General features: G+C 46.9%; 1 protein-coding gene and 1 long non-coding RNA gene across 3 annotated transcripts in view; one reads left to right on the top strand and one right to left on the bottom strand.

The window, feature by feature from the left end:
* LOC134968958 (uncharacterized) overlaps nucleotides 1-25319 on the top strand; it is a 180816-nt gene that overhangs the window by 7832 nt on the left and 147665 nt on the right. The window contains exons 2-3 of one of the 2 annotated variants that reach the window (XR_010189358.1): nucleotides 17319-17368; nucleotides 19783-19856. This is a non-coding gene — a long non-coding RNA (uncharacterized LOC134968958). Of the gene's footprint in view, nucleotides 1-17318; nucleotides 17369-19771; nucleotides 19857-25319 lie in introns of both variants that reach the window. The other variant, XR_010189357.1, reaches the window with a different exon arrangement.
* The window catches only part of MYBPC3 (myosin binding protein C3), a 226943-nt gene that overhangs the window by 157381 nt on the left and 44243 nt on the right, over nucleotides 1-25319 (bottom strand). The gene's annotated exons all lie outside the window — the stretch shown is intronic.

The raw sequence follows: 25319 nt of genomic DNA, 5'->3' as shown, positions 1-25319 counted from the left end.
TATACTATAGATAGGGACAGTATTTTGCTGAAAATAGAGCATATAAAAGACGCTGTCTTATACATGCGTGATGCACAGAGGGATATTTGCCGACTGGCATCACTAATAAGCGCTATGTAAAACCATTGCCGCCAGGCGGGGGTTATGGACTCGGCAATGGTCGGGCGATGCCGATTCAAAACGGCACATGGAAGTTTGCCCTAGAAGGGGGTGGAACTGTTTGGGGATGGTCTTTCAGACCTCGTTTCCACAGCTACGGCTGGGAAATCAAAACTTTTGCCACAAGCTACCCCACAGCAAAAGTAAGCACTGTATTATCAGGTACAGTCCCTTCGGCCCCAGAAAAGTAGAGGGCTAGAGGCTCATCTTTTCTGCCAAGAGGAAAAGGTAGAGGGAAAAAGCTGCAGCACACAGCTAGTTCCCGGGAGCAGAAGTCCTCCCCTGCGTCCGGTAAGTCCACAGCATGACGCTGGGGCTGCTCAGGCGGACCCGGGTACGGTGGGGGCCCGTCTCAGAAATTTCAGCGCACAGTGGGCTCTCTCACATGTGGATCCCTGGGTTCTTCAAACAGTATCTCAGAGGTACAGGCTGGAATTCGAGACGTCTCCCCCCCGCCGTTTCCTAAAATCTGCCTTACCGGCAACTCCCTCTGCCAGGGAGGCAGTGTTGGTGGCTATCCAAAAAAACTGTATTCACAGCAAGTGATTATCAAGGTACCCCTCCTTCAACAGGAAAAGGGTTACTTTTCCACAATGTTTGTGGTACCGAAACCGGACGGTTCGGTGAGACCCATCTTAAATTTAAAATCCTTGAACACATATAACAAAAGATTCAAGTTCAAGATGGAATCGCTCAGGGCGATTATTGCGATCCTGGACGAGGGGGATTACAGGGTCTCTCTGGACATCAAGGATACTTACCTGCATGTCCCCATTTACCCTCCTCACCAGGAGTACCTCAAGATTGTGGTACCGGACTGTCACTATCAGTTCCAGACGCTGCCGTTTGGATTATCCACGGCACCGAGGGTCTTTACCATGGGTAATGACCGCAATGATGATACTCCTTCGCAAGAAGGGAGTTTTAATTATCCCGTACTTGGACGATCTCCTGATACAGGCGAGGTCCAAGGAACAGTTGGTAAGGGGGTAGCACTTTCTCGGGAAGTGCTGCAACAGCAGGACTGGATTCTCAATTCCAAAGTCACAGCTGATCCCGACGACACGTCTTCTGTTTCTGGGAATGATTCTGGAAACAGACCAGAAAAAAGTGTTTCTTCCAATGGAAAAAGCCGAGGAGTTGTCATCTCTAGTCAGAGACATCCTAAAACCGGGACAGGTGTCGGTACATCAATGCACACGAGTCCTGGGAAAAATGGTAGCTTCGTACGAGGCGATTCCATTCGGAAGGTTCCACGCAAGGACTTTCCAGTGGGACCTGTTGGACAAATGGTCCGGGTCCCATCTCCAGATGCAACAGCGAATAACCCTGTCGGCAAGGACCAGGGTGTCGCTGCTGTGGTGGCTGCAGAGGGCTCATCTACTAGAGGGCCGCAGATTCGGAATACAGGACTGGGTCCTGGTGACCACGGATGCCAGCCTTCGGGGCTGGGGTGCAGTCACACAGGGAGGAAATTTCCAAGGACTGTGGTCAAATCAGGAGATTTCGCTTCACATAAATATTCTGGAGCTAAGGGCCATTTACAATGCCCTAAGCCAAGCAAGACCCCTGCTTCAGAACGGGCCGGTACTGATCCAATCAGACAACATCACGGCGGTCGCCCATGTAAACAGACAGGGCGGCACAAGAAGCAGGATGGCGATGGCAGAAGCCACAAGGATTCTCCGATGGGCAGAGAATCATGTGTTAGCACTGACAGCAGTGTTCATTCCGGGAGTGGACAACTGGGAAGCAGACTTCCTCAGCAGGCACGACCTCCACCCGGGAGAATGGGAACTTCATCCAGAAGTCTTCCAGATGCTGGTAAACCATTGGGAAAAACCACAGGTGGACATGATGGCGTCCCGCCTCAACAAAAAGCTAAAAAGATATTGCGCCAGGTCAAGGGACCCTCAGGCGATCGCTGTGGACGCTCTAGTGACACCGTGGGTGTACCAGTCGGTTTATGTGTTTCCTCCTCTACCTCTCATACCCAAAGTACTGAGAATAATAAGAAAGCGAGGAGTGAGAACTATTCTCGTGGCTCCGGATTGGCCAAGAAGGGCTTGGTACCTGGAGCTTCAAGAGATGCTTGCAGAGGACCCTTGGCCTCTGCCGCTCAGACAAGACCTGCTGCAGCAGGGACCCTGTCTGTTCCAAGACTTACCGCGGCTGCGTTTGACGGCATGGCGGTTGAACGCCGGATCCTAAAGGAAAAAGGCATTCCGGAGGAAGTCATCCCTACCCTGATCAAGGCCAGGAAGGATGTCACCGCAAAACATTATCACCGCATTTGGCGAAAATATGTTGCTTGGTGTGAGGCCAAGAAGGATCCAACGGAGGAATTTCAACTGGGTCGATTCCTGCATTTCCTACAGTCAGGGATGACTATGGGCCTAAAACTGAGTTCCATTAAGGTCCAGATCTCGGCCCTGTCGATTTTCTTCCAGAAAGAACTGGCTTCACTGCCTGAAGTTCAGACTTTTGTCAAGGGAGTTCTGCATATTCAGCCTCCTTTTGTGCCCCCAGTGGCACCTTGGGATCTCAATGTGGTTTTGGGAGTTTCTGAAATCACATTGGTTTGAGCCACTCAAAACCGTGGATTTAAAATATCTCACGTGGAAAGTGGTCATGCTTTTGGCCTTGGCTTCGGCAAGGCGTGTGTCAGAATTGGCGGCTTTGTCATGTAAAAGCCCCTATTTGATTATCCATATGGATAGGGCAGAATTGAGGACTCGTCCCCAGTTTCTTCCTAAGGTGGTATCAGCTTTTCACTTGAACCAACCTATCGTGGTGCCTGCGGCTACTAGGGACTTGGAGGACTCCAAGTTACGGGACGTAGTCAGGGCCTTGAAAATTTATGTTTCCAGGACGGCTGGAGTCAGGAAGACTGACTCGCTATTTATCCTGTATGCACCAAACAAGATGGGTGCTCCTGCTTCAAAGCAGACTATTGCTCGCTGGATTTGTAGCACAATTCAGCTTGCGCATTCGGTGGCTGGCCTGCCGCAGCCTAAATCTGTAAAAGCCCATTCCACGAGGAAAGTGGGCTCTTCTTGGGCGGCTGCCCGAGGGGTCTCGGCTTTACAACTTTGCCGAGCTGCTACTTGGTCAGGGGCAAACACGTTTGCAAAATTCTACAAATTTGATACCCTGGCTGAGGAGGACCTTGAGTTCTCTCATTCGGTGCTGCAGAGTCATCCGCACTCTCCCGCCTATTTGGGAGCTTTGGTATAATCCCCATGGTCCTTACGGAGTCCCCAGCATCCACTAGGACGTCAGAGAAAATAAGATTTTACTCACCGGTAAATCTATTTCTCGTAGTCCGTAGTGGATGCTGGGCGCCCGTCCCAAGTGCGGACTGTCTGCAATACTTGTATATAGTTATTGTTAACTACAAGGGTTATTGTTGAGCCATCCTTTGAGAGGCTCTGTTGTGTTCATACTGTTAACTGGGTATATTATCACGAGTTATACGGTGTGATTGGTGTGGCTGGTATGAGTCTTACCCGGGATTCAAAATCCTTCCTTATTGTGTCAGCTCTTCCGGGCACAGTATCCTTACTGAAGTCTGGAGGGGGGTCATGGTGGGAGGAGCCAGTGCACACCAGGTAGTCCTAAATCTTTCTTGGCTGTGCCCAGTCTCCTGCGGAGCCGCTATTCCCCATGGTCCTTACGGAGTCCCCAGCATCCACTACGGACTACGAGAAATAGATTTACCGGTGAGTAAAATCTTATTTTTTGTTGCAGTCTTACTTTGGGTACTACTGCTAAGTTTGTTATCTATGTTAACTCCTAAATTTTTGTCCAATACCGAATCCCCTAGTTTTTCCCCATTTAGTGTGTAGGTAGTATATTTGTTCTTGCTACCAAAGTACATTACCATATATTTGTCTATTATGAATCTCATTCTCCATTTTGCTGTCGATGCTTCCAGTTTAAATAAGTTGTTCTGAAGAGACTCGGCATCCCCCTCTGAATTTATAACCTTACACAGTTTTGTATCGTCTGCAAAAATTGACACCATGCTCTCTAGACTTACCTCTAGATCACAGGTTCTCAAACTCGGTCCTCAGGACCCCACACGGTGCATGTTTTGCAGGTCTCCTCACAGAATCACAAGTGACATAATTAGCTCCACCTGTGGACCTTTTAAAATGTGTCAGTGAGTAATTAATACACCTGTGCACTTGCTGGGTTACCTGCAAAACATGCACTGTGTGGGGTCCTAAGGACCGAGTTTGAGAACCACTGCTCTAGATCATTTATGAAAATGTTGAACAGTAGTGGTCCAAATACAGACCCTTGTGGGCCGTGGCACACCACTTAGTACTTCAGTCCATTCCAAAAAAAGTTCAATTTACCACCACTCGCTGCTCCCTTTTATCCAACCAATTTCTAACCCAAGAGCATATTGTGCTCCCTAGCCCAAGTTCTCTTAATTTGTAGATAAGCCTCATGTAAGGTACCGTATCAAAAGCTTTAGCAAAGTCTAAAAAGATTACATCCATCTATTTACCCTGATCGAGAACTTATTCATAAAAGCCTGTTAAATTAGTTTGGCATGATCTATCCTTCACAAATCCATGTTGGTTCCTATTAATAACCTTTTCTCTATCGTCCTAGTGGATGCTGGGGTTCCTGAAAGGACCATGGGGAATAGCGGCTCCGCAGGAGACAGGGCACAAAAAGTAAAGCTTTACGATCAGGTGGTGTGTACTGGCTCCTCCCCCTATGACCCTCCTCCAAGCCTCAGTTAGATTTTTGTGCCCGGCCGAGAAGGGTGCAATCTAGGTGGCTCTCCTAAAGAGCTGCTTAGAAAAGTTTAGCTTAGGTTTTTTATTTTACAGTGAGTCCTGCTGGCAACAGGATCACTGCAACGAGGGACTTAGGGGAGAAGAAGTGAACTCACCTGCGTGCAGGATGGATTGGCTTCTTGGCTACTGGACATCAGCTCCAGAGGGACGATCACAGGTACAGCCTGGATGGTCACCGGAGCCTTGCCGCCGGCCCCCTTGCAGATGCTGAAGTAAGAAGAGGTCCAGAATCGGCGGCAGAAGACTCCTCAGTCTTCTAAAGGTAGCGCACAGCACTGCAGCTGTGCGCCATTTTCCTCTCAGCACACTTCACACGGCAGTCACTGAGGGTGCAGGGCGCTGGGAGGGGGGCGCCCTGGGAGGCAAATGAAAACCTATTTTGACTAAAAATACCTCACATATAGCCTCAGGAGGCTATATGGAGATATTTAACCCCTGCCAGAATCCGTTAAGAGCGGGAGACGAGGCCGCCGAAAAAGGGGCGGGGCCTATCTCCTCAGCACACAGCGCCATTTTCTCTATCGTCCTAGTGGATGCTGGGGTTCCTGAAAAGACCATGGGGAATAGCGGCTCCGCAGGAGACAGGGCACAAAAGTAAAGCTTTCCGATCAGGTGGTGTGCACTGGCTCCTCCCCCTATGACCCTCCTCCAAGCCAGTTAGATTTTTGTGCCCGGCCGAGAAGGGTGCAATCTAGGTGGCTCTCCTAAAGAGCTGCTTAGAAAAGTTTAGCTTAGGTTTTTTATTTTACAGTGAGTCCTGCTGGCAACAGGATCACTGCAACGAGGGACTTAGGGGAGAAGAAGTGAACTCACCTGCGTGCAGGATGGATTGGCTTCTTGGCTACTGGACATCAGCTCCAGAGGGACGATCACAGGTACAGCCTGGATGGTCACCGGAGCCTTGCCGCCGGCCCCCTTGCAGATGCTGAAGTAAGAAGAGGTCCAGAATCGGCGGCAGAAGACTCCTCAGTCTTCTAAAGGTAGCGCACAGCACTGCAGCTGTGCGCCATTTTCCTCTCAGCACACTTCACACGGCAGTCACTGAGGGTGCAGGGCGCTGGGAGGGGGGCGCCCTGGGAGGCAAATGAATACCTATTTTGGCTAAAAATACCTCACATATAGCCTCCGGAGGCTATATGGAGATATTTAACCCCTGCCAGAATCCGTTAAGAGCGGGAGACGAGGCTGCCGAAAAAGGGGCGGGGCCTATCTCCTCAGCACACAGCGCCATTTTCCCTCACAGAAAGGCTGGAGGGAAGGCTCCCAGGCTCTCCCCTGCACTGCACTACAGAAACAGGGTTAAAACAGAGAGGGGGGGCACTAAATTGGCGTTAGAAATATATAAAAAAGATGCTATAAGGGAAAACACTTATATAAGGTTGTCCCTATATAATTATAGCGTTTTTGGTGTGTGCTGGCAAACTCTCCCTCTGTCTCTCCAAAGGGCTAGTGGGTCCTGTCCTCTATCAGAGCATTCCCTGTGTGTGTGCTGTGTGTCGGTACGTGTGTGTCGACATGTAGGAGGACGATGTTGTTGAGGAGGCGGAGCAATTGCCTGTAATGGTGATGTCACTCTCTAGGGAGTCGACACCGGAATGGATGGCTTATTTAGGGAATTACGTGATAATGTCAACACGCTGCAAGGTCGGTTGACGACATGAGACGGCCGACAAACGGTCCAGACGTCTCAAAAACACCGTCAGGGGTTTTAAAACGCCCGTTTACTTTAGTCGGTCGACACAGACACAGACAGGGACACTGAATCCAGTGTCGACGGTGAATAAACAAACGTATTCCTTATTAGGGCCACACGTTAAAGGCAATGAAGGAGGTGTTACATATTTCTGATACTACAAGTACCACAAAAGAGGGTATTATGTGGGATGTGAAAAAACTACCATAGTTTTTCCTGAATCAGATAAATTAAATAAAGTGTGTGATGATGCGTGGGTTCCCCCCGATAGAAAATTATGGGCGGTATACCCTTTCCCGCCAGAAGTTAGGGCGCGTTGGGAAACACCCCTTAGGGTGGATATGGCGCTCACACGCTTATCAAAACAAGTGGCGGTACCGTCTATAGATAGGGCCGTCCTCAAGGACCAGCTGACAGGAGGCTGGAAAATATCATAAAAAGTATATACACACATACTGGTGTTATACTGCGACCAGCGATCGCCTCAGCCTGGATGTGCAGAGCTGGGGTGGCTTGGTCGGATTCCCTGACTAAAAATATTGATACCCTTGACAGGGACAGTATTTTATTGACTATAGAGCATTTAAAGGATGCATTTCTATATATGCGAGATGCACAGAGGGATATTTGCACTCTGGCATCAAGAGTAAATGCGATGTCCATAACTGCCAGAAGATGTTATGGACACGACAGTGGTCAGGTGATGCAGATTCCAAACGGCACAAAGGTGTATTGCCGTATAAAGGAGAGGAGTTATTTGGGGTCGGTCCATCGGACCTGGTGGCCACGGCAACTGCTGGAAAATCCACCGTTTTTACCCTAAGTCACATCTCTGCAGAAAAAGACACCGTCTTTTCAGCCTCAGTCCTTTCGTCCCTATAAGATCATATCTGCCCAGGGATAGAGGAAAGGGAAGAAGACTGCAGCAGGCAGCCCATTCCCAGGAACAGAAGCGTTCCACCGCTTCTGACAAGTTCTCAGCATGGCGCTGAGACCGTACAGGACCCCTGGATCCTACAAGTAGTATCCCAGGGGTACAGATTGGAATGTCGAGACGTTTCCCCTTCGCAGGCTCCTGAAGTCTGCTTTACCAAGGTCTCCCTCCGACAAGGAGGCAGTATGGGAAAAAATTCACAAGCTGTATTCCCAGCAGGTGATAATTAAATTACCCCTCCTACTACAAGAAAAGGGGTATTATTCCACACTATATTGTGGTACTGAAGCCAGAAGGCTAGGTGAGACTTATTCTAAAAAATTTTTTGAACACTTACAAAGGTTCAAATCAAGATGGAGTCACTCAGAGCAGTGATAACGAACCAGGAAGAAGGGGACTATATAGTGTCCCGGGACATCAGGGATGCTTACCTCTATGTCCCAAATTTGCCCTTCTCACTAAGGGTACCTCAGGTTCGTGGTGCAGAACTGTCACTATCAGTTTCAGACGCTGCCGTTTGGATTGTCCACGGCACCCCGGGTCTTTACCAAGGTAATGGCCGAAATGATGATTCTTCTTCGAAGAAAAGGCGTCTTAATTATCCCTTACTTGGACGATATCCTGATAAGGGCATAGTCCAGGGAACAGTTGGAGGTCGGAGTAGCACTATCTAGGATACTGCTACAACAGCACGGGTGGATTCTAAATATTCCAAAATCGCAGCTGATCCCGACGACACGTCTGCTGTGCCTAGGGATGATTCTGGACACAGTCCAGAAAAAGGTGTTTCTCCCGGAAGAGAAAGCCAGGGAGTTATCCGAGCTAGTCAGGAACCTCCTAAAAACAGTGCATCATTGCACAAGGGTCCTGGTAAAAATGGTGGCTTCCTACGAAGCAATTCCATTCGGCAGATTTCACGCAAGAACTTTTCAGTGGGATCTGCTGGACAAGTGGTCCGGATCGCATCTTCAGATGCATCAGCGGATAACCCTATATCCAAGGACAAGGGTGTCTCTCCTGTGGTGGTTATAGAGTACTCATCTTCTAGAGGGCCGCAGATTCGGCATTCAGGATTGGATGCTGGTGACCACGGAGCCCAGCCCGAGAGGCTGGGGAGCAGTCACACAAGGAAAAAATTTCCAGGGAGTGTGATCAAGTCTGGAGACTTTTCTCCACATAAATATACTGGAGCTAAGGGTAAATTTATAATGCTCTAAGCTTAGCAAGACCTCTGCTTCAAGGTCAGCCGGTATTGATCCAGTGGGAAAAACATCACGGCAGTCGCCCACGTAAACAGACAGGGCGACACAAGAAGCAGGAGGGCAATGGCAAAAACTGCAAGGACTTTTCGCTGGGCGGAAAATCATGTGATAGCACTGTCAGCAGTGTTTCATCCCGGGAATGGAAACTGGGAAGCAGACTTCCCCAGCAGGCACGACCTCCACCCGGGAGAGTGGAAACTTCATCGGGAAGTTTTTTCCACATGATTGTAAACCGTTGGGAAATACCAAAGGTGGACATGATGGCGTCCCGTCTGAACAAAAAACGGGACAGGTATTGCGCCAGGTCAAGAGACCCTCAGGCAATAGCTGTGGACGTTCTGGTAACACCGTGGGTGTACCAGTCGGTGTATGTGTTCCCTCCTCTGCTTCTCATACCTAAGGTGCTGAGAATTATAAGACGTAGAGGAGTAAGAACTATACTCATGGCTCCGGATTGGCCAAGAAGGACTTGGTACCCGGAACTTCAAGAGATGCTTACAGAGGTCTTATGGCCTCTGCCGCTAAGAAGGGACTTGCTTCAGCAAGTACCATGTCTGTTCCAAGACTTACCGCAGCTGCATTTGTCGGCATGGCGGTGGAAAGCCGGATCCTAAGGGAAAAAGGCATTCCGGAAGAGGTCATTCCTACCCTGGTCAAAGCCAGAAAGGAGGTGACCGCACAACATTATCACCACATGTGGCGAAAATATGTTGCGTGGTGTGAGGCCAGGAAGGCCCCACAAAGAAATTTCAACTCGGTCGTTTCCTGCATTTCCTGCAAACAGGAGTGTCTATGGGCCTCAAATTGGGGTCCATTAAGGTTCAAATTTCGGCCCTGTCGATTTTCTTCCAGAAAGAATTGGCTTCAGTTCCTGAAGTCCAGAAGTTTGTCAAGGGAGTATTGCATATACAATCCCCTTTTGTGCCTCCAGTGGCACTGTGGGATCTCAACGTAGTTCTGGGATTCCTCAAATCACATTGGTTTAAAACCAGTCAAATCTGTGGATTTGAAGCATCTCACATGAAAAGTGACCATGCTCTTGGCCCTGGCCTGGACCAGGCGAGTGTCAAATTGGTGGTTTTTTCTCAAAAAAGCCCATATCTGTTTGTCCATTCGGACAGGGCAGAGCTGCGGACTCGTCCCCAGTTCTCTCCCTAAGGTGGTGTCAGTGTTTCACCTGAACCAGCTTATTGTGGTGCCTTGCACCTACTAGGGACTTGGAGGACTCCAAGTTGCTAGATGTTGTCAGGGCCCTGAAAATATGTTCCAGGACGGCTGGAGTCAGGAAAACTGACTTGCTGTTATCCTGTATGCACCCAACAAACTGGGTGCTCTTGCTTCTAAGCAGACTATTGCTAGTTGGATGTGTAATACAATTCAGCTTGCACATTCTGTGGCAGGCCTGCCACAGCCAAAATATGTAAATGCCCATTCCACAAGGAAGGTGGGCTCATCTTGGGCGGCTGCCCGAGGGGTCTCGGCTTTACAACTTTGCCGAGCAGCTACTTGGTCAGGGGCAAACACGTTTGCTAAATTCTACAAATTTGATACCCTGGCTAAGGAGGACCTGGAGTTCTCTCATTCGGTGCTGCAGAGTCATCCGCACTCTCCCGCCCGTTTGGGAGCTTTGGTATAATCCCCATGGTCTTTTCAGGAACCCCAGCATCCACTAGGACGATAGAGAAAATAAGAATTTACTTACCGATAATTCTATTTCTCGGAGTCCGTAGTGGATGCTGGGCGCCCATCCCAAGTGCGGATTATCTGCAATACTTGTACATAGTTACAAAAATCGGGTTATTATTGTTGTGAGCCATCTTTTCAGAGGCTCCGCTGTTATCATACTGTTAACTGGGTTTAGATCACAAGTTGTACGGTGTGATTGGTGTGGCTGGTATGAGTCTTACCCGGGATTCAAAATTCCTCCCTTATTGTGTACGCTCGTCCGGGCACAGTACCTAACTGGCTTGGAGGAGGGTCATAGGGGGAGGAGCCAGTGCACACCACCTGATCGGAAAGCTTTACTTTTGTGCCCTGTCTCCTGCGGAGCCGCTATTCCCCATGGTCTTTTCAGGAACCCCAGCATCCACTACGGACTCCGAGAAATAGAATTATCGGTAAGTAAATTCTTATTTTCCCTCACAGAAAGGCTGGAGGGAAGGCTCCCAGGCTCTCCCCTGCACTGCACTACAGAAACAGGGTTAAAACAGAGAGGGGGGGCACTAATTTGGCGTTAGAAATATATAATAAAGATGCTATAAGGGAAAACACTTATATAAGGTTGTCCCTATATAATTATAGCGTTTTTGGTGTGTGCTGGCAAACTCTCCCTCTGTCTCTCCAAAGGGCTAGTGGGTCCTGTCCTCTATCAGAGCATTCCCTGTGTGTGTGCTGTGTGTCGGTACGTGTGTGTCGACATGTATGAGGACGATGTTGGTGAGGAGGCGGAGCAATTGCCTGTAATGGTGATGTCACTCTCTAGGGAGTCGACACCGGAATGGATGGCTTATTTAGGGAATTATGTGATAATGTCAACACGCTGCAAGGTCGGTTGACGACATGAGACGGCCGACAAACAATTAGTACCGGTCCAGACGTCTCAAAAACACCGTCAGGGGTTTTAAAACGCCCGTTTACTTTAGTCGGTCGACACAGACACAGACAGGGACACTGAATCCAGTGTCGACGGTGAATAAACAAACGTATTCCTTATTAGGGCCACACGTTAAAGGCAATGAAGGAGGCGTTACATATTTCTGATACTACAAGTACCACAAAAGAGGGTATTATGTGGGATGTGAAAAAACTACCGTAGTTTTTCCTGAATCAGATAAATTAAATAAAGTGTGTGATGATGCGTGGGTTCCCCCCGATAGAAAATTAGGGGCGGTATACCCTTTCCCGCCAGAAGTTAGGGCGCGTTGGGAAACACCCCTTAGGGTGGCTAAGGCGCTCACACGCTTATCAAAACAAGTGGCGGTACCGTCTATAGATAGGGCCGTCCTCAAGGACCAGCTGACAGGAGGCTGGAAAATATCATAAAAAGTATATACACACATACTGGTGTTATACTGCGACCAGCGATCGCCTCAGCCTGGATGTGCAGAGCTGGGGTGGCTTGGTCGGATTCCCTGACTAAAAATATTGATACCCTTGACAGGGACAGTATTTTATTGACTATAGAGCATTTAAAGGATGCATTTCTATATATGCGAGATGCACAGAGGGATATTTGCACTCTGGCATCAAGAGTAAATGCGATGTCCATATCTGCCAGAAGATGTTATGGACACGACAGGGGTCAGGTGATGCAGATTCCAAACGGCACAAAGGTGTATTGCCGTATAAAGGAAGAGGAGTTATTTGGGGTCGGTCCATCGGACCTGGTGGCCACGGCAACTGCTGGAAAATCCACCGTTTTTACCCTAAGTCACATCTCTGCAGAAAAAGACACCGTCTTTTCAGCCTCAGTCCTTTCGTCCCTATAAGATCATATCTGCCCAGGGATAGAGGAAAGGGAAGAAGACTGCAGCAGGCAGCCCATTCCCAGGAACAGAAGCGTTCCACCGCTTCTGACAAGTTCTCAGCATGGCGCTGAGACCGTACAGGACCCCTGGATCCTACAAGTAGTATCCCAGGGGTACAGATTGGAATGTCGAGACGTTTCCCCTTCGCAGGCTCCTGAAGTCTGCTTTACCAAGGTCTCCCTCCGACAAGGAGGCAGTATGGGAAAAAATTCACAAGCTGTATTCCCAGCAGGTGATAATTAAATTACCTCTCCTACTACAAGAAAAGGGGTATTATTCCACACTATATTGTGGTACTGAAGCCAGAAGGCTAGGTGAGACTTATTCTAAAAAATTTTTGAACACTTACAAAGGTTCAAATCAAGATGGAGTCACTCAGAGCAGTGATAACGAACCAGGAAGAAGGGGACTATATAGTGTCCCGGGACATCAGGGATGCTTACCTCTATGTCCCAAATTTGCCCTTCTCACTAAGGGTACCTCAGGTTCGTGGTGCAGAACTGTCACTATCAGTTTCAGACGCTGCCGTTTGGATTGTCCACGGCACCCCGGGTCTTTACCAAGGTAATGGCCGAAATGATGATTCTTCTTCGAAGAAAAGGCGTCTTAATTATCCCTTACTTGGACGATCTCCTGATAAGGGCATAGTCCAGGGAACAGTTGGAGGTCGGAGTAGCACTATCTCGGATACTGCTACAACAGCACGGGTGGATTCTAAATTTTCCAAAATCGCAGCTGATCCCGACGACACGTCTGCTGTGCCTAGGGATGATTCTGGACACAGTCCAGAAAAAGGTGTTTCTCCCGGAAGAGAAAGCCAGGGAGTTATCCGAGCTAGTCAGGAACCTCCTAAAAACAGTGCATCATTGCACAAGGGTCCTGGTAAAAATGGTGGCTTCCTACGAAGCAATTCCATTCGGCAGATTTCACGCAAGAACTTTTCAGTGGGATCTGCTGGACAAATGGTCCGGATCGCATCTTCAGATGCATCAGCGGATAACCCTATATCCAAGGACAAGGGTGTCTCTCCTGTGGTGGTTATAGAGTGCTCATCTTCTAGAGGGCCGCAGATTCGGCATTCAGGATTGGATGCTGGTGACCACGGAGCCCAGCCCGAGAGGCTGGGGAGCAGTCACACAAGGAAAAAATTTCCAGGGAGTGTGATCAAGTCTGGAGACTTTTCTCCACATAAATATACTGGAGCTAAGGGTAAATTTATAATGCTCTAAGCTTAGCAAGACCTCTGCTTCAAGGTCAGCCGGTATTGATCCAGTGGGAAAAACATCACGGCAGTCGCCCACGTAAACAGACAGGGCGACACAAGAAGCAGGAGGGCAATGGCAAAAACTGCAAGGACTTTTCGCTGGGCGGAAAATCATGTGATAGCACTGTCAGCAGTGTTTCATCCCGGGAATGGAAACTGGGAAGCAGACTTCCTCAGCAGGCACGACCTCCACCCGGGAGAGTGGAAACTTCATCGGGAAGTTTTTTCCACATGATTGTAAACCGTTGGGAAATACCAAAGGTGGACATGATGGCGTCCCGTCTGAACAAAAAACGGGACAGGTATTGCGCCAGGTCAAGAGACCCTCAGGCAATAGCTGTGGACGTTCTGGTAACACCGTGGGTGTACCAGTCGGTGTATGTGTTCCCTCCTCTGCTTCTCATACCTAAGGTGCTGAGAATTATAAGACGTAGAGGAGTAAGAACTATACTCATGGCTCCGGATTGGCCAAGAAGGACTTGGTACCCGGAACTTCAAGAGATGCTTACAGAGGTCTTATGGCCTCTGCTGCTAAGAAGGGATTTGCTTCAGCAAGTACCATGTCTGTTCCAAGACTTACCGCAGCTGCGTTTGTCGGCATGGCGGTGGAACGCCGGATCCTAAGGGAAAAAGGCATTCCGGAAGAGGTCATTCCTACCCTGGTCAAAGCCAGAAAGGAGGTGACCGCACAACATTATCACCACATGTGGCGAAAATATGTTGCGTGGTGTGAGGCCAGGATGGCCCCACAAAGAAATTTCAACTCGGTCGTTTCCTGCATTTCCTGCAAACAGGAGTGTCTATGGGCCGCAAATTGGGGTCCATTAAGGTTCAAATTTCGGCCCTGTCGATTTTCTTCCAGAAAGAATTGGCTTCAGTTCCTGAAGTCCAGAAGTTTGTCAAGGGAGTATTGCATATACAACCCCCTTTTGTGCCTCCAGTGGCACTGTGGGATCTCAACGTAGTTCTGGGATTCCTCAAATCACATTGGTTTAAAACCAGTCAAATCTGTGGATTTGAAGCATCTCACATGAAAAGTGACCATGCTCTTGGCCCTGGCCTGGACCAGGCGAGTGTCAAATTGGTGGTTTTTTCTCAAAAAAGCCCATATCTGTTTGTCCATTCGGACAGGGCAGAGCTGCGGACTCGTCCCCAGTTCTCTCCCTAAGGTGGTGTCAGTGTTTCACCTGAACCAGCTTATTGTGGTGCCTTGCACCTACTAGGGACTTGGAGGACTCCAAGTTGCTAGATGTTGTCAGGGCCCTGAAAATATGTTCCAGGACGGCTGGAGTCAGGAAAACTGACTTGCTGTTATCCTGTATGCACCCAACAAACTGGGTGCTCTTGCTTCTAAGCAGACTATTGCTAGTTGGATGTGTAATACAATTCAGCTTGCACATTCTGTGGCAGGCCTGCCACAGCCAAAATATGTAAATGCCCATTCCACAAGGAAGGTGGGCTCATCTTGGGCGGCTGCCCGAGGGGTCTCGGCTTTACAACTTTGCCGAGCGGTTATTTAGTCAGGGGCAAACACGTTTGTAAAATCCTACAAATTTGATACCCTGGCTAAGGAGGACCTGGAGTTCTCTCATTCGGTGCTGCAGAGTCATCCGCACTCTCCCGCCCGTTTGGGAGCTTTGGTATTATCCCCATGGTCCTTTCAGGAACCCCAGCATCCACTAGGACGATAGAGAAAATAAGAATTTACTTACCGATAATTCTATTTCTCGGAGTCCGTAGTGGATGCTGGGCGCCCATCCCAAGTGCGGATTGTCTGCAATACTTGTACATAGTTACAAAAATCGGGTTATTATTGTTGTGAGCCATCTTTTCAGAGGCTCCGCTGTTATCATACTGTTAACTGGGTTCAGATCACAGGTTGTACAGTGTGATTGGTGTGGCTGGTATGAGTCTTACCCGGGATTCAAAATCCTTCCTTATTGTGTACGCTCGTCCGGGCACAGTACCTAACTGAGGCTTGGAGGAGGGTCATAGGGGGAGGAGCCAGTACACACCACCTGATCGTAAAGCTTTACTTTTTGTGCCCTGTCTCCTGCGGAGCCGCTATTCCCCATGGTCCTTTCAGGAACCCCAGCATCCACTACGGACTCCGAGAAATAGAATTATCGGTAAGTAAATTCTTATTATTGGCTTCAAGAAACTCCTGTATACTATCCCTTAAAATACCTTCCAGTACTTTCCCCACTATAGATGTAAGACTTACTGATCTATAGTTACATGGTTCAGATTTACTTCGCTTTTTAAATATCGGCACTACTTCCGCTATACGCCAGTCTTTGGGAACCATGCCTGATGTAAGCGAGTAATTGAAAATCAAATACAGGGGTCTTGCTAATTCACAGTGTAGCACCATGAGAATTCCATCGGGACCAGGTGATTTATCAATCTTAATTTTTTTAAATCGGTCACAGACTACTTCCTCACTTACTGTAAATGAACATTTAGCAGTTAGACATCATCGTTGCTGAGGTTATGCGTTAATCCCGCCATCTGGTACTCTCTTGTGAATACAGATGAGAAAAACTCGTTATAATTTTCGCTATGTCATTGTCGTCTTTGATTAGGACTCCCAACTTGTCTTTTAAAGGGCCTATACTCTACTTTAATCTTTTGCTGTTGATGTATTTAAAAAACTTTTTGGGGTTTTATTTACTTTCCTTTGCTATTAGCTTTTCAGATTCTATTGTAGACGCTCTGATTTCCTTTTTTAGTAATCTCTGGATAGTTAAAATTTCCTATCACTATTACATCTCTTAATCCTGATGCTTTTTCAATTTGCTTCATTAACATTCCTCATCAGACATATGAATATCAGTCGGCTTGTAGCATATCCCTATTAGTAGCTTTTTAGTTCCCTTATCCCCCCGCATGCAATTTCTACCCATAAAGTCTCTTTATATTAGGGTTTTAAAAAGGCTTTACATAAAGACATGCCCCTCAATCCCGTTTGTTTAATCTGTCTCTTGTTAACAGCGTATAACCCTCCAGATTTACTGTCCAATCATGAGATTTGTCCCACCAAGTTTCAGTAATACCTATAACATCATACTGTTTGCTGCAATGACTTCAAATTCTCCATTTTTCCCTGTAAGACTTCAAGCATTTACATACAGACAATTAAGTTTAGTATATCCTCTTATGCTAGGAACATCATTTTCTATATGCAATGTTGGCAATCCATATTCATTGTTACTTTGTGTTTTGGTATTACCCTTGCCGGCTGCTCTTTCCCTCCACCCTTCTCCATCCCCATTCAGCTCACTACCTCCATCCTTACTATTCTCACTGCTAGACCCGTAGTTTCTAGCTAAACCCTCCCCCCAGGCACCTGTGGTACCACAGTATTATATTTTATTTCCTACTCATAAACATATTGTGCGACACTGTTGGTGAAATTAAACCATAGCATTAGATTATTATCTCTGACTAACACACGTATTGTGTGACACTGTGGGTGAAGGTGGTACCACAGTAATATATTTTATTTCCTACTCATACACGTATTGTGCGACACTGTTGGTGGAATTAAAACATAGCGTTCGATTATTATCTCTGACTCATACACATGATACTGTAGGTGGTACAAATTTTTACAATTTACGGTGTGTGCTGTACCCAACTTGGTTTGTGTTTGTTGATAGATTTGGAGGACAAACAATTGAGAGGAAAGACACAGACAGCTTAATTCAGGGTATGTAAAATCTAAGAAAAAGTAAAAGTAAGATTAGTAAAAGTCAGATTAGTGCAATAATATAACCAATAAAAATTGTTGTCTATGCATTAAAGACTGTCACTAATGCCCCCCCCCATGATTGATTTAAACTTTTTAAATCAAACAAATGAAATTAAATTACTAATCAATCCTTCCTTCTACAACATACATACTCTATAGCCCCGTACACACGGGCAGAGATGTGTGCTGAGCGACCTGTCACAGACCGCTCAGCCCCCATCTCTCCCCCAGCTCAGCACACAGTGCGATGTGTGCTGAGCGTGGAGGGCGGGGGGGGGGGGGGGGGGGACAGGAGGGGGGGGGGGGGCGCTCATTACATCCAGCGGTGAAATGAACCTGCTAGATTGTGCCTGCATGCAGGCCAATCTAGCACCGGCGATAGTGACACGCGGGGCCGCGCATCGCTATCGCTGTAGGGGATACACACGGACAGATCCGTTCTTAACTTCTAAGTAATCTTTTCAGATTGCTTAGAATTAAAGCACGGATCTCTCTGTGTGTACCCCCTTACCTCCTTTGGGCCCCTGATCCCGTTATTGCTAAAGATCAGTGTCAGACCATTTTTGCTGATTTTGGTTTAATTTTTTTCTTTTTTATTACAAAAAACAGCTAAAATCACATGATTTGGCTTTTTTTTGTTCCTAGAGTATTATTAACCTCAGTAACAGGGGTGTATCTAGGGGTCTGGGCGGCCCTGGCAAAGTAAGGGACTGGCGTCCCCCATATTTGAAATAGGGAAGGTGCATGTGCAAAAAAGGGACATGATCTTGTGGGAAAGGTGCATGACCATACAATAGTTCCCCCCAATTCATATTACGCTACATAGTAGTAACCCTTATACACATCATGCCCACACAGTAGCAGTTCCTTCTACACATTATGCCCACACAGTAATTCTTATAACACTGAGGAGACATCAGCAGTGCCTGGCCTGGCTGAGGAGGCAATGGCACCCATGGCCTGGTAGTATTATCAAATAGTAGTGCAAAGAAGTGCAGTGCAGTGCACTACCCAGTGGTGCAAGTAGAAAAAAAATCTTAGTGGCACTGTGTGTGTGTGCCGAAGGCACGCACGCAAAAAAATGAGTGTGGCCACATGCCACATGGGGTGTGGCCAATGAAAATGGGGGCGTGATACACATACAGTATGACCCCAATAGTGCAGTGCCAGATACTCATATGCCCCACAGTGCCAGATACACATATGCCTCCACAGTGCCAGATATGCCCCCAAAGTGCCAGATACACATATGCCTCCACGTGCTAGATATGCCCCCAAAGTGCCATGTACACATATGCCTCCACAGTGCCATATATGCCCCCACATTGCCAGATACACATGCCCCCACAGTGCTAGATATGCCCCCACAGTGCCAGATACACATATTCCCCCACGCTGCCAGAGATGCCCCCATGTTGCCAGATATGTCCCCACATTTCCAGATACACATGCCCCCACGGTGCCAGATATGCCCTAATAGTGCCAGATATGCCCCCAGAAGCGCAACTCGCCATTGTTGACGCTGCTGCCTGGGTCCAGCACTGTCTGCTGCTGCTGTCGGGGAGAAGAGAGCGCAGCACGCGCCTCTCCTGCCCTCAGTCTGTCCTTCCTGAGGTGGCGGTGGCATCCTGTAGCTCATATTCTGGCGTCGGTCTGCGAGGCAATCAAAGCTCGCGGTCTGGCAGCGGCGGCTCCTGATTGGCTGCCGGTTCGCAAGTTGATTGGCTCACAAACCAGCGTTTGAGTACACGCAGCCGCCGGACTCAAAATGGGGGTGAGACTGCCAGTCTACGGACTTAAGGGGGCAGGACAGGATAAGCAAATGCTGCGCTCTTCTCTCTCCACGGTGTCTGCAAGGTGGCGGCCCAGCAATACCTGCTGTACCGAGCTGCCTAGGATGGAGAGCGGAGGATCGCTATGCAGCCGTTGTCCGGCACTGCACCAAACTATGTGAAGAAACTGAATATAAACTACAGCTCCCAACAGCCCTTGCCGCTGGGAGCGCCCGACAGCAAGGGTTGCTGGGAGTTGTAGTTTATTTTCAGTGTCTTCCCTGTAGTGCATTGCGGTGCTGGACACCGGCGCCAGCTCCTGCCTGCTGAGCGATTCTCCGCCTTCCATCCCAGGCAGCTTGGCACAGCAGGTATTGCCAGACACTATGGTTTAAGGGATTCCACCCATTGGCTGAGGGTGGCACTGTCGTTGCTCGGCTTGCGCCCCTGGCGAGTGCCATGCTGGCCAATGGGTAGATGCGCCCCTGCTCAGTAACATTCATTTCCAGGCAATTTTGACCGCAGTACAAACAATGAAAAATATATATTGTACAATATATATTTTTAGATGCTGTAATCATCTGTACAGATTATTTTCAGCCTCAATGTAGGATCAGTTCCTGAAAGTTATGTTCGACCTGGAGAAGGTTCCGTTTCATCCAGCTTTATGCAAGGTATGTAGTAACATGTTAATGTTTTTTTTACCAATATACATAACTATTTTTTGTATTAATTCAACATATTAGCACTTTATTGCAGACATTGTGGGAAAGGCATAGGCAAACGCAGGGGGGGGGGGTCTCTGGTTGCCTGGAAACCCTCCTCCTCTTGGCAAGTGGCTCAAATTATAACAATAGCAATGGTATATAATATGAAGGTAGCTGCCAGGAAGAAGAGACAGGAGCCTTTCCATGAGGTGGGAGAATGTGTGCTTAGAAAGTGCACTTCTGTCTACTACTGGTTCTATTATGTTTGTTTATTTATTTAGTATGGCATGTTTAACCTTTTCCTGACCACTTATCTTATTTATATTGTTTAAATATGTTTGATACTGCCTATACTATAGACAATCTATAGCGTTAAATATTAAATATATTTATATAAATGTATAAAAAGTACCAATGCTCAGGGTCATTACTAGGTTCTTCTACAGCTCCCCCAGACTCCTGCACTTGCTCCGCAGAGTGGGAGATTATGGATTGCATTTGGAAACCCCCCTCTAGAAATCCTGCGTTTGCCACTGAAAGGGAGCGCAACGCGCCGGGTCCTGGATGCGGCTCCCTTATATGGAATTCAAAACCTGCAAGATTCCATGCTGGATGAAAACAATATTGTGATGTGGTCAAAATTGACTGGAAATGAGGGTTTATTGAGGTTAATAATACCGTAGGAACAGAAACAGGCCCAAATTCTGTGATTTTAGCTGTCTTTTATGATTTATTTTGTTTTAAATACAGATCCAAAACTCGCAAGGGAGGTTTTGGCAAAACAAATTCAGATCCAAAACACGAAGTAGATACAGATCCAAAACAAGAACCCAAAACCAGAGATTTGGGTCGGCGCACATCCCTAATTTCCACTCATTTCCAGTAAATGTTGACCACCTAACAGCTCACAATATTGTTTTTATCCTCTTTAGGCCAAAGGCTGCAGCGAGCTGGCTGGTTACTAAGCGACCAAGCAGTGGCACAAACACATGGCAGCTTATACCAAATCTAAGAAACATTGCCACACAGCAGTGGCAAAAATAAAAAGTGGTTCAAGATGGAATTGTCCTTGAACAAAGTTGCACTGGGGTACAGTGTACTGGGGTGCAGTGCGCAGAACAGTACAAACAAATTATACATTTTTTTTTTTATTATTTTTTTTTGTGTGTAAACTTTTGTACTTTTTGTGAAGTGTATGTGTAGTGAACAAAGCACACTGGGGTACAGCATACTGGGGTGCAGTAATAATACCCGAGCTGCAGCTCAGATAGAGTTGAATCACAGACATTTGGAGCTGTTCAGATTCCAAGGAACCTGAACCTCTGAATCACTCATCTCTAATATATATATATATATATATAAATATTAGAATTAAGCTATGTGGCGATGGTGAACCACAGACTCTGCGTGGAGCTGGAGTGGTCCACCCACACAGGGAAGAAAAGGCATTGAGTACACCTAATGGCTGTAATGGAGAGTTAGTCTGGTTTACTCTGCAGTCAGGATATGCTGTTTCCTCTGTATCCTGCCCAACTGGGGATGGGTAAACCAGTCACAGCTCAGTATGCTAGGAAGCTACTTTGGGCCAGGAGGCTTGAGCCCAGGGTTGAACTGGCCCACCAGGGTGCAGGGGGGAAACCCCCAGTGGGCCCCACTGCCTGCCATCACCTCCACCCCCTCTAGGGATCAGGTTACAGACTGTGCATTTGAATTATACAGTACATTATGCATATGTTACATTATACTGCACACATATGTGGTGTATTCTTTACACTGCATTGCTGTTATTAATCTAGTACATTATCATACATGCACTAGCAGTATTTACTATACATATTTATCAAGGGGGCCAGACCATGCACTCTGTAATGGTTAGCCAAGCCTCTGTGGCATCTGACCACACCCCCCCTCTGGAGACTGGCCACTCCCGTATATATATATTAGTCCCTACGACTGCATTCTCCCAGTGGGCCCTTCATGGCCCAGTCCAACACTGCCTGAGCCTATACCTGTAGGAGACAGGGAAGGCCACGGACTGCGTTGCGATTTGTCAGATTGAATTGCTAAAGTTTACAGTTTTGCAAATGCAATCCTTACTGAATTAGGCCCTTTGTTTGCAGACTAGATGCACAATTATAATCAGGGGTGAAGAAGTGAGTTAGTGTCCTGAAGGGAGGCTAGGAGTTTGTTATTTTCTGGTCATATGTGTTGAATGCTGCCAGTAGAACTTGATTATTTCACTTAGTCACTGGAAAAGCTGTCTTTGGATCCTGATCTAGCACATAGACACTGCACCAATACACCCCTCTACTGAGCTAATTACCCCATATCATCACAATATATATTTACAACCCCCATACTATAAATATGTGTATATATATATATATATATATATATATATATATACATATACACACACACACACACACACACGTGTACTATATGCACATATATATGCATGATTAAATGATATGCTATGCACAGGGCCATCTTAACACCAGTGTAGGCCCCTGGGCACAGCAATGCACTAGGGCCTCTACGAGGGGGGTGCAATCAGTGACCACTGTGATGTCCTGCGGGTGGTAGGGGGTGTTCTATCTTCCGCTCAGCATGTAGGTCCTGGAGCAGTAATTTCTGCTAATTACTTCTTTACTGCACAGATGATGGGAGATGGGGCAGTAGGGAGAACACTAAACTGTAGAAGGAGCATTGGGCTGAATAAAGCGGCCCCGGTACATGACTTCCAGGGTGGTAGGGGGTGTTTAATACGCAGGGGATGGGTCGATAGTGGAGTGGGCTTAATATTCATCATTTTCCGATGGGAGGGCAGCTTGCTTGACTGCAGATATCTCCAGTTCCTGGAAATAGATTTCTTAGCTTTCAATGAGATACACAAATCTAGAGAGTCCCACCTTTTAGGAGGTACAGTGGACTTGGGGATCAGAGTTCAGGAGCCAGAGCAATCCACTGATGAAAATATAAAACTGCATACCAGGAGTGTGGAGCTGGAGCAGGGACCAGCTGCTGGAAGGCTGATATCTCTGGTTTTGGGCATATAAGAGAGAAGCTGACAGTGTCCACCGAAAGGGGAGAGTCCCAGCTTTTGGAATATACCCTCAGAAAAACGATGAAGTTAGACAGAACCTTAGATATCTGGCTGGGAATAGCAATTAACAGGCTCGGATTGGTACCACTGCTTTGAAGTTGGATATCTCCGGTTCCCCAGGGCCGTTTTTCAAAAATATGTTGCTCCTGGAAAGAGGGGATCCTCAACTATCAGCCTAAGACCCTTATACTCCCGAGGCTTTTGGGCAACTGCGCATTGAGCCCATACGAAAAGACAGCCTTGGCTATGCACAAAGTGTGCATATTGTGCTATAGTTTCTCTTGCAACTTCAATCTGCTGGCTATAACAGAAACATGACTCACACAATTAGACACAGCCTCCCCTGCAGCACTGTCACATGGTGGTCTCCACTTCACACACACCTCCAGGCCTAGTAATAGTAAAGGTGGTGGGGTTGGAATATTACTGTCCCAATTTTTCACATACACAGTTCTACTTCAGGTTCCATCACTCACATTCACATCATTTGAAGTTCACTCTATCAGTATTTTCACCCCATTCTCTTTGCGTGTTGCAGATATCTATCGCCCTCCTGGGGTACCCAATAATAATAATTTATACAGTATACAAAATACTTCAGGCACAGTTTTCAATCACATTACAGCTTACAATCTGTCTTGGTGCCTGGGAAGCAGGAAGACAAGTCATTTATCTAACAACTGAAGTGGCTGATAATAGGATTTATTCCAGACTGCATTCGTTGCTTGTCACTAATTCTCCCTGACATGTGTTATATCCAGGCATCTTATCTCTGATAGCCCTAGTGTTTCGGTAAGGTGTGTGTGTGTGTGTGTGTGTGTGTGTGTGTGTGTATATCTTTCTAAGCTACATCAAATGCATTAAATTCTATTTGTCAGATTAACCAGTATTAAACAGTAGCTCGTAAGGCCCATACACACTAGAAGACTTGAAAGAACAACGAACGCTCTGCTGGAATTAAGGGGATTGATCAGCATGCATGGACAACTGACGACCCACTTCAAACGAGCGTGGGTGTGCGCAATGTTTATCGTTCACTGTGTACACACTAGACAATTTGAACAATAGATTATACCATTGTTACTGCTCAAATCGCTGTAAAAAAATTCTTCTAGTGTGGACGGGCCTTAACACTCTCGCCTTAATGGCCACTACACCTTTATCTACAATGAACAGGAATCTTAATATCCACACGTATGCAGGTATATCTCATGTATGCGCCATTGCATATTCATAGTTATAGTAGTTTGTGGTCAGCCATTCTTGCTGATAGACAGGAAGGGCCAAATGTAGCTGTTTTTGATTTGACAAAAGTACACATTTTTCTGAGATTTTGCCGTTGGATTTAAAGCAGCATTTTTTTTAATGCCAAAAGCCAGTTGGTATGCCACTTTATTGCCACTTGTAGGGTCTTAATCAAATCTTATGGTTGCGATGTGATACAATTTCATCCAAAATTGCAATATGAATATTTTCACTCACATTTTTTTCATAGTTGTGGTGCTGGGACAGAGTTTCCAAGAAAGCCCTGTCTTGGTGAAGTGTTAGAAGCTGCTGCTTCACTTTGCTTCTGGGTGTGAATCCGGTGAGCCTAATGTGCATGTGTGACCACTGTTCTGTGCATATATCAGAACGGACTGACGGGGAGGGATCAGAAGTATCCTTCTCCATAAAATAATTGCAATACAGTATCCAATTCTATCTGAAGATGGCATTATCTACCGGGCTTAATTTCACAATTTAGCAGGAACCATAGAAGCTTATGTGGACTGGTTAACAATAAAATTCACTGAACATTTAAAACTCAATAAATGAAACTGTAACTATAACAGAAATTTTTCCCTTTAAAGACTAGTTCCAACAAGTTCTGGGTATGCTGTGATCTGTAGTGCCTCTCACAGCTTGAGAGCCACAAGTTATTTAGATCTATTCTAGCTACTCTCTCACTCATGTATACTCTTAGCTTCTGATATAATTTCACAACAATAGGGTCTATTCATGAAGCAATCATCTTACACTGGCTGGCCACTGCCTAAAACCATCACGAATCACGACTGAAGGACGCGATGGTGATCTGAGGCTGTGTCTTTAGATGCAGCACTTGGATTCTTGTTAATGCAAACAGGATGATTCTATCTCCTACTGGCGCCTCCTGCTGCATTTGCATTTGAATGACACGGAATTGCACAGCTGCTTTCTTGTGGCTGTACAATTTCTTACAATCATGAATCAGGCCCTATGTCACTTGGAAGTTTGCAATGGAAATGCAACTTAAGAGTGAGAAGCTGTGGAAAGTTACAATTAATCCAGGTGACAATCCAAAC

This window comes from Pseudophryne corroboree, chromosome 11 (assembly GCF_028390025.1).
Source record: "Pseudophryne corroboree isolate aPseCor3 chromosome 11, aPseCor3.hap2, whole genome shotgun sequence".
NCBI lineage: Eukaryota > Metazoa > Chordata > Amphibia > Anura > Myobatrachidae > Pseudophryne > Pseudophryne corroboree.
Note: the sequence above shows the minus strand (reverse complement) of the source record. Positions and strands in the feature narration are given on the sequence as shown.